A 6,470-nucleotide genomic window follows, 5' to 3' on the forward strand; every position below is an offset into this window, starting at 1 on the left:
TTCAGATAAGAACGTAGCAGTATGAAAGAAAACATGTATAAGCGAGCGCACCACAGTGTGTGTGCCTACACGCATAAGCGAGAACAACAGTGTGTGTGCTTACACGAACAAGCGAGAGCGCCGCAGTATGAGTGCTCACATGTATAAGCAGTCGCGGCACTGTGTGAGTGAGCGCACGAATGAAGTACTGTATGGTATTGGTGTACAAAATTAAACGTATAATGGCACGTGTGGAAAAGTATGACTACAATGGAAATTGTTGAAGGGCATGACTATGCGTCGACCAACATGTACAATAACAGGTCTCAGACACAACAATTAAGCAATAAAATTCGGCGAATTACTGATATGCGCTTTCCTCTGCTTTTCAGTAAGCAAGGGGTGAAAGTCTATTGAAAACATATTGACAAAAAAGTATGAAAAACTGAGAGTATATAAAGAAGCTCCTGAGCTAAAGAAGGGGTCAGACGAATTGTAACGGTTAACAAGGGCGAAGCTCCGCGCGAAAGAAATTTATATTCATCAACTAAAAATTTCAAGTTTTTGCAAGTGAATTGGAGTGCGGTGAGAAATAATTCATCTCAATATCGGCTAACTGTTGAAGCTAGAGGATCATCAAAAAGTACTGCCGATCAGCAGGCCTTGGGCCTACCAATTCATTGAAGTACAGCTTTCAACTCTGCAGCAGCGAGAGCGCTTTCAACTGTACAGTAGCAGCCTAAACAAAATGAAGTACCAACGCCGTCGAAGAACTCTGGGTGTCACCATAAGCAGTAAGCCAAGAATTATTGTTAAGCAAAGACTTTAAATCGAAAATAAATCAATGTGTGCATTTTAAAAGTAATAAATGTAATAATATTATTTGTAAATCCCTCCCTATACACTACGCTGAGAACATTAACCCATCAAGTCCCAAGAGGACGTTTTTTTGACACTTATTTCGGTCGCTGTATTTTTGATGAAAAAGGGGTCAAAAAAATATGCGGATAGCCTGTTCTGATGTAAAATTTAATGCCCTTTTAAAATCCGAGCTCAGATTTCCGAAAAAATAATCGAGTCAAAAGTTATGGTTGATTTTATCAAAAAAAAAACCGGGATTTTGAAAAAAAATTTTTCATTTTTTGATTTTCCAAACGGAAAGCATTTAAAATCTCATGGTTTTCGTACAAATATCGCGTCCTTGACGTCTGAACTAAAAGTTAGAGGGGTTCCGATCCGTTTAAACAAACAAAATGGTGGTCAGAACGCGAAAAAATGAAAAAAAACTTCTAGAATTTTCAACTCGAAAATGAAGGACTTGAGGAAAAAATTTTATAGAACAAAAAGTGTTTAGAATTGATCAAAGAATACGTGTGAATTTTTTTTCAGAATTTTCGGAGCGATTTTTGGATTTTTGGATATGACAATTTTTCCAAAAATCCAAAAATGGTTCCAAAAATTCTGAAAAAAATCAAGAGTGTTCTTTGATCAATTCTAAAAACTTTTTGTTCCATAACTTTTTCTTGTAAAGTTGCTGGTTAGCGAGTTAAAAATTTTTGAACGTCCGGTTTCATTTTTGATTTTGGCTGAGAACCTTAATTTTTCGAATCGGAACCCCTCTAACTTTTAGTTTAGACATCGAGGACGCGATATTTGTACGAAAACTGCATAAAAGTGCATTTTTTGTGACAAGAATCATATTTAAGCTTTTAAACGGTTTATAAAAAAAATTCCCATCAGATTTGATCTAATTCTAATAAATTACAAAAAAAATGCATTGAAACAGCATAAAATTGCATTTTAATGCATAAACGAAATAAAAAATGCAACGACAATCATATTTAAGGTTCCCGACAGATTATTAAAAAAAAGCCCGTCAAATTTAATCAAATTCTTATAATTTCAGAAAAATGCATATAAAGTGAATAAAAGTGCTTTTTAATGCATAAACAAATAAAACACTGCAACGGCAATCATATTTAAGGTCCCCGATTTCGATTCGATTTTGATTAAAGTTATAATTCAGCTGTCTGAAGGGGAGCTACTTGTTTCTAAAATTTCCAGTAATAAGAAACAAGATTGATGAACACATTAAAAATTGTTACAAATGTACACCATTCAATCCTACATCGGGTAAAAAAGAGGTAAACTAAACTATACCTATGATGAAAAATTTCCTGATATTTTGATATAGACTACTGAACTCATTAAGTCCGGGACGGTCACTTTTTCGATACTTTTTTGAGGCGTTATAATTTTGTCTAAAATTTTCAATTTTCAAAAATTCAAAAAAATTCAAAAAAATCTAAAAAAAATTCTTGCGTATTCTTTGATCAATTCTAAGAACATTTTCATCAGTAAAATTTTTTCCTTGAGCCCTTCTTTTTCTAGTTAAAAATTCTAGATGTTTTTTAACAAATTTTGGTGTTCTAACCACCATTTTGTTTTCTCAAACTTTATTTTCTCCAATCCAAACCACGATAACTTTTAGTTTAGAGTCCATGGAGGCTTTATTTGCACCCGAGACGCCAGGACTTCAACGATTTCCATGTGAAAATTTGAAAAGAAAAAAATTTTTTTTTTTTTGAAACCACGTTTTTATGGATAAAACCATCCATAACTTTTAACCGGCTGGTTATATTAAAAATCTAACACTGGATTAGAAAAGTTCATTACATTTTGCGTAGAATATGCTGACTCGCAATTTTTTCAAACCCCATTTTCAATAAAATTATAATGCCTCAAAGAAGTATCGAAAAATTGTCCGTCCAGGACTTAATGGGTTAAAAAAACATTTTAAAATGAAGTTTTATAGATTTTCTAATTTAAAAGTTCAATATCAAAAGCTGACGGATAGGTAAGATGACATTTCACTGAGAAAAAAGTTTAATTGAATCAATGAATTTTTAGTTAATTCAATGAAATAATTTAATTGTGGGTTGCTCATTAAAAATTTATTTGAATCAAAGAAAAATATGCAATTGTTTCAGTTAAATAATTTAGTTGATTCAAATAAATATCTAAGTAAATTAAATAATTATCCAATTCAAGCAACTAAATATTTCATTGAATTGCAGAATAAATTAATTGTTTCAAACGAATCTATGGTTGAATTAAGAATATAATTTCATTACTTTAAACAAATATTTACTGGATCGAATATAATATTTTTTTGAATGCAAAAATATACTTCATTAATTCAAATAAATATGTATTAGATTCGATTAATTAATTTGACGCCGCGAAAAAATATTTGGTCGTGTTGATTAAAATATACTAGTGAATCTAATAAATTATTAAGAAATAATTTGAAGTGATGTCTTGAACATAGTGTGGTATAATTGAAAGCAAATTGTTTTTCGTTCCGACTGTAGAGGGGATAGAAATTAATTAAATTAATTAAATATTTAGTTGAAGTTATCATATGATCACATCGTATGTATGTTGTATGTTAATCAGTTTAATACATAATTATTGAACAATCTTAGTAACTGTGGTATATATAAATTAATTTCTACCTATTCTAACGCTCGGATGACATCACAGTATTCAATCGGATACTATCACTACGGATATTTCTATCTTATATAGTTATCTCGAATACTTTTTTGCCACTTAAGTGCGTGGGAAATGCGCCATCTAGGTAAGGGACCGAAACTAGAATAATTTAATATTTAATAAAAAAACGAATAAATATTTGATTATTTCAATGAAATCTATATAATTAAAAACATGCAACATCAGAAACTAATGATATTTAACTTCTTTGATAAAGCTCTGCGCAAAGTTTAAAATTGGTTTTAACAAGAGAAATTTTTCGGTTACTATTAAGAATATTTTTAAACTCGCCTCAAATTATCACATACATACATATTAGGCCGGGGAATAGAGATTTTTTGGTAAGTAAGAAAATTCCTGCAATCTAACCCGGTAGATGTATAAAGCATTGAAAATGTTGCATTGCGGTGAAAATGTACCAAACAAATATTGTTTACAACAACATGGCGTCCGTAAAACTGGAAAAATAAGCAAAAAAGTGTTTTTTTCGGTTTTCAACGAAACGTGGCGTACTAAACGTTGTGAGTGCAAAGGGAAAGTTGTAGGTAATCGGAAGACCTTTAAAATGACGCGTCTAGCGATTAAAAAATCCTAATTTTCATTGAGATATTCACGAAAAACCGCAAGAAAAGCCATGATTTTTCGAAAAGTCATATCTCCCTTACTTTTTATCGTACAGAATTAAGATTTCACGAGAAAGTACTTTGAATCATCTTCAAAACACAGAAAAAAATTCAAATCTCCAAGACTTATAGTTTTCTCGTAATCGCTCATTCAAAATTTAATTTCACTTTTTTTCATGTTTTCTCGGAGCTCATTCTTGCCCAGAAGAATAATTAATCTTAATTTAAACAATGGTTTTAGAACCTCCAAGTCTTTCTCTACAAGTGCCATGAATATTTCCTATCTCCAAAATGCATTGTACCAGATGAAAAAGTGATTCGTAATTCGAGCGTTTGCGAATATTTGCACCTAGTCGAGCGCGGCTCGAGAGAAGTGGGGGTAACTCCGCGTGCGAGGAGGCAGTTTTCACAAAGGTCTTCCGATTACCTACAACTTTTCCTTTGCACTCACAACGTTTAGTCCGCCACGTTTCGTTGAAAACCGAAAAAAACACTTTTTTTGCTTATTTTTCCAGTTTTACGGACGCCATTTTGTTGTAAACAATATTTGTTTGGTACATTTTCACCACAATGCAACATTTTCAATACTTTATACATCTACCGGGTTAGATTGCAGGAATTTTTTTACTCAAAAATTCCTCTTTTTTAGCTATAATCCCTGGCCTATATGTCCTAAACGCATTGACGGTTGAACGAAAAAATAATTATGATAATTACGATAAATATTGAATGAAAATTAGTTTATTTTGAAGAATATTTAATTGTTTAAACTAAATATTTTTTTCATTATATTCAATTTATTTCATCATACTCAACAAAATATTTTTTTGCGAATATATTATCATAACATTAAACCGATAATATATTTAATTTCCTCAATCAAATAAGTAATTAAAATGAAAAATAAATTTATGCGCCAAAATCTAATTCACTGTAATTTCACTTAATGCTTCTTTCACTCTAACTTTAACAATTGTACCATATTTGATAACAATTAAGAGTTTCTATGTTTTATCTAGAACACTTAAAAATTAAATTAATTCAATTTACTTTCCAAGAAAGACATTGATTCTGAATGCACAATGTTCATTAGTATCACCAAAGCCCTAATATTGCCAATTTCACTAATTTTTACCAAACTCTTGTTCAGCGATAACTGAGAGTTTATCAAATACTCCAACAATAATAAAAAATTTACATTCAAGGGCATTTTTTGGTTTTAATAACTTGATTTTAGCAGCTCTTAAGACTTTTTGAATGATAAGATTTGTTAATTGTAATTCTATTGTTAACATGTTTTCACATCATAATTTATACACCATAATTTAAATTTTTTTAATTCTCTGAAGAGAGCATTGAAAATACAATTTTTTCATTTAATTTCGTTAGATCGGTTTCAACCTACTTACAAGAAATGAAAAGTTAGGTCGTGATACTGGAAAAGTAAGCGTGAAAATTGAAAGTAACCTAAATTTTTTTATATTCTACATCTAAAGCAAAAAAGTTCCTTAAAATTTTTGAAATTATATGAAAAATGATTTCGACAGTGATAAAGAAGAAAAACACCAACCAACCGAAATGCAATGAGCGTAACAAATTACTAGTAATCAAAATATCACTTATTCTTACCCGGTCATGACACTAAATTTTTGACACTAAATTTTTGACACTAAATTTTTGACACTAAATTTTTGACACTAAATTTTTGCCACTAAATTTTTACTTTAAAACTGATATGCTCCGTTCTATTTCACGAGTTTGAACATACTGAAGATGTCTTTCACACTTCTCAAATACTTATACCTGTATGAGGCGACGTAGAATCAAAAAAGTAGGGGGGATCACACGAAAAGTCTGGGTAAAGTTTTAAACTAATTATCAAAAAAGTGATGAAATGTTTCAATTTTTTTCTGCACATTATTAGTCTTCGATTTTAAAATTAATGTCCAACGACAAAAATATATCCCATAAAAAATTTATTTGTAGTTTAATATATGAGCGCGTCCAGTATAACTCGGCCACTCCGCGCGATTACGGCATTTTTGGCTGAAAGTGTCGTATGTTTAGCTCACTCGGAAACGTTTACCAAGAGTCAGAAAAAAAATCCAAACACATAGATCGATAGATTTTTTCCTCCTCTTTCTAGTGGTGTAGCTTAAAAAATTCTTAAAAATTGATTTTGAGGTTAAAACTCGACTTGAATGTTTAAGTCGATTTATCCAAAAAATGTATCCTCCGATTTCAATTTAAACCACACCAATCGAAAGAGGAGGCAAAAATCTATCGAAAACGATGTTTTCCAGGATGGAG

The sequence above is a fragment of the Trichogramma pretiosum genome, unplaced genomic scaffold (genome assembly GCF_000599845.2).
Source record: "Trichogramma pretiosum strain Unisexual culture from Peru unplaced genomic scaffold, Tpre_2.0 scaffold132, whole genome shotgun sequence".
Classification (NCBI taxonomy): Eukaryota; Metazoa; Arthropoda; class Insecta; order Hymenoptera; family Trichogrammatidae; genus Trichogramma; species Trichogramma pretiosum.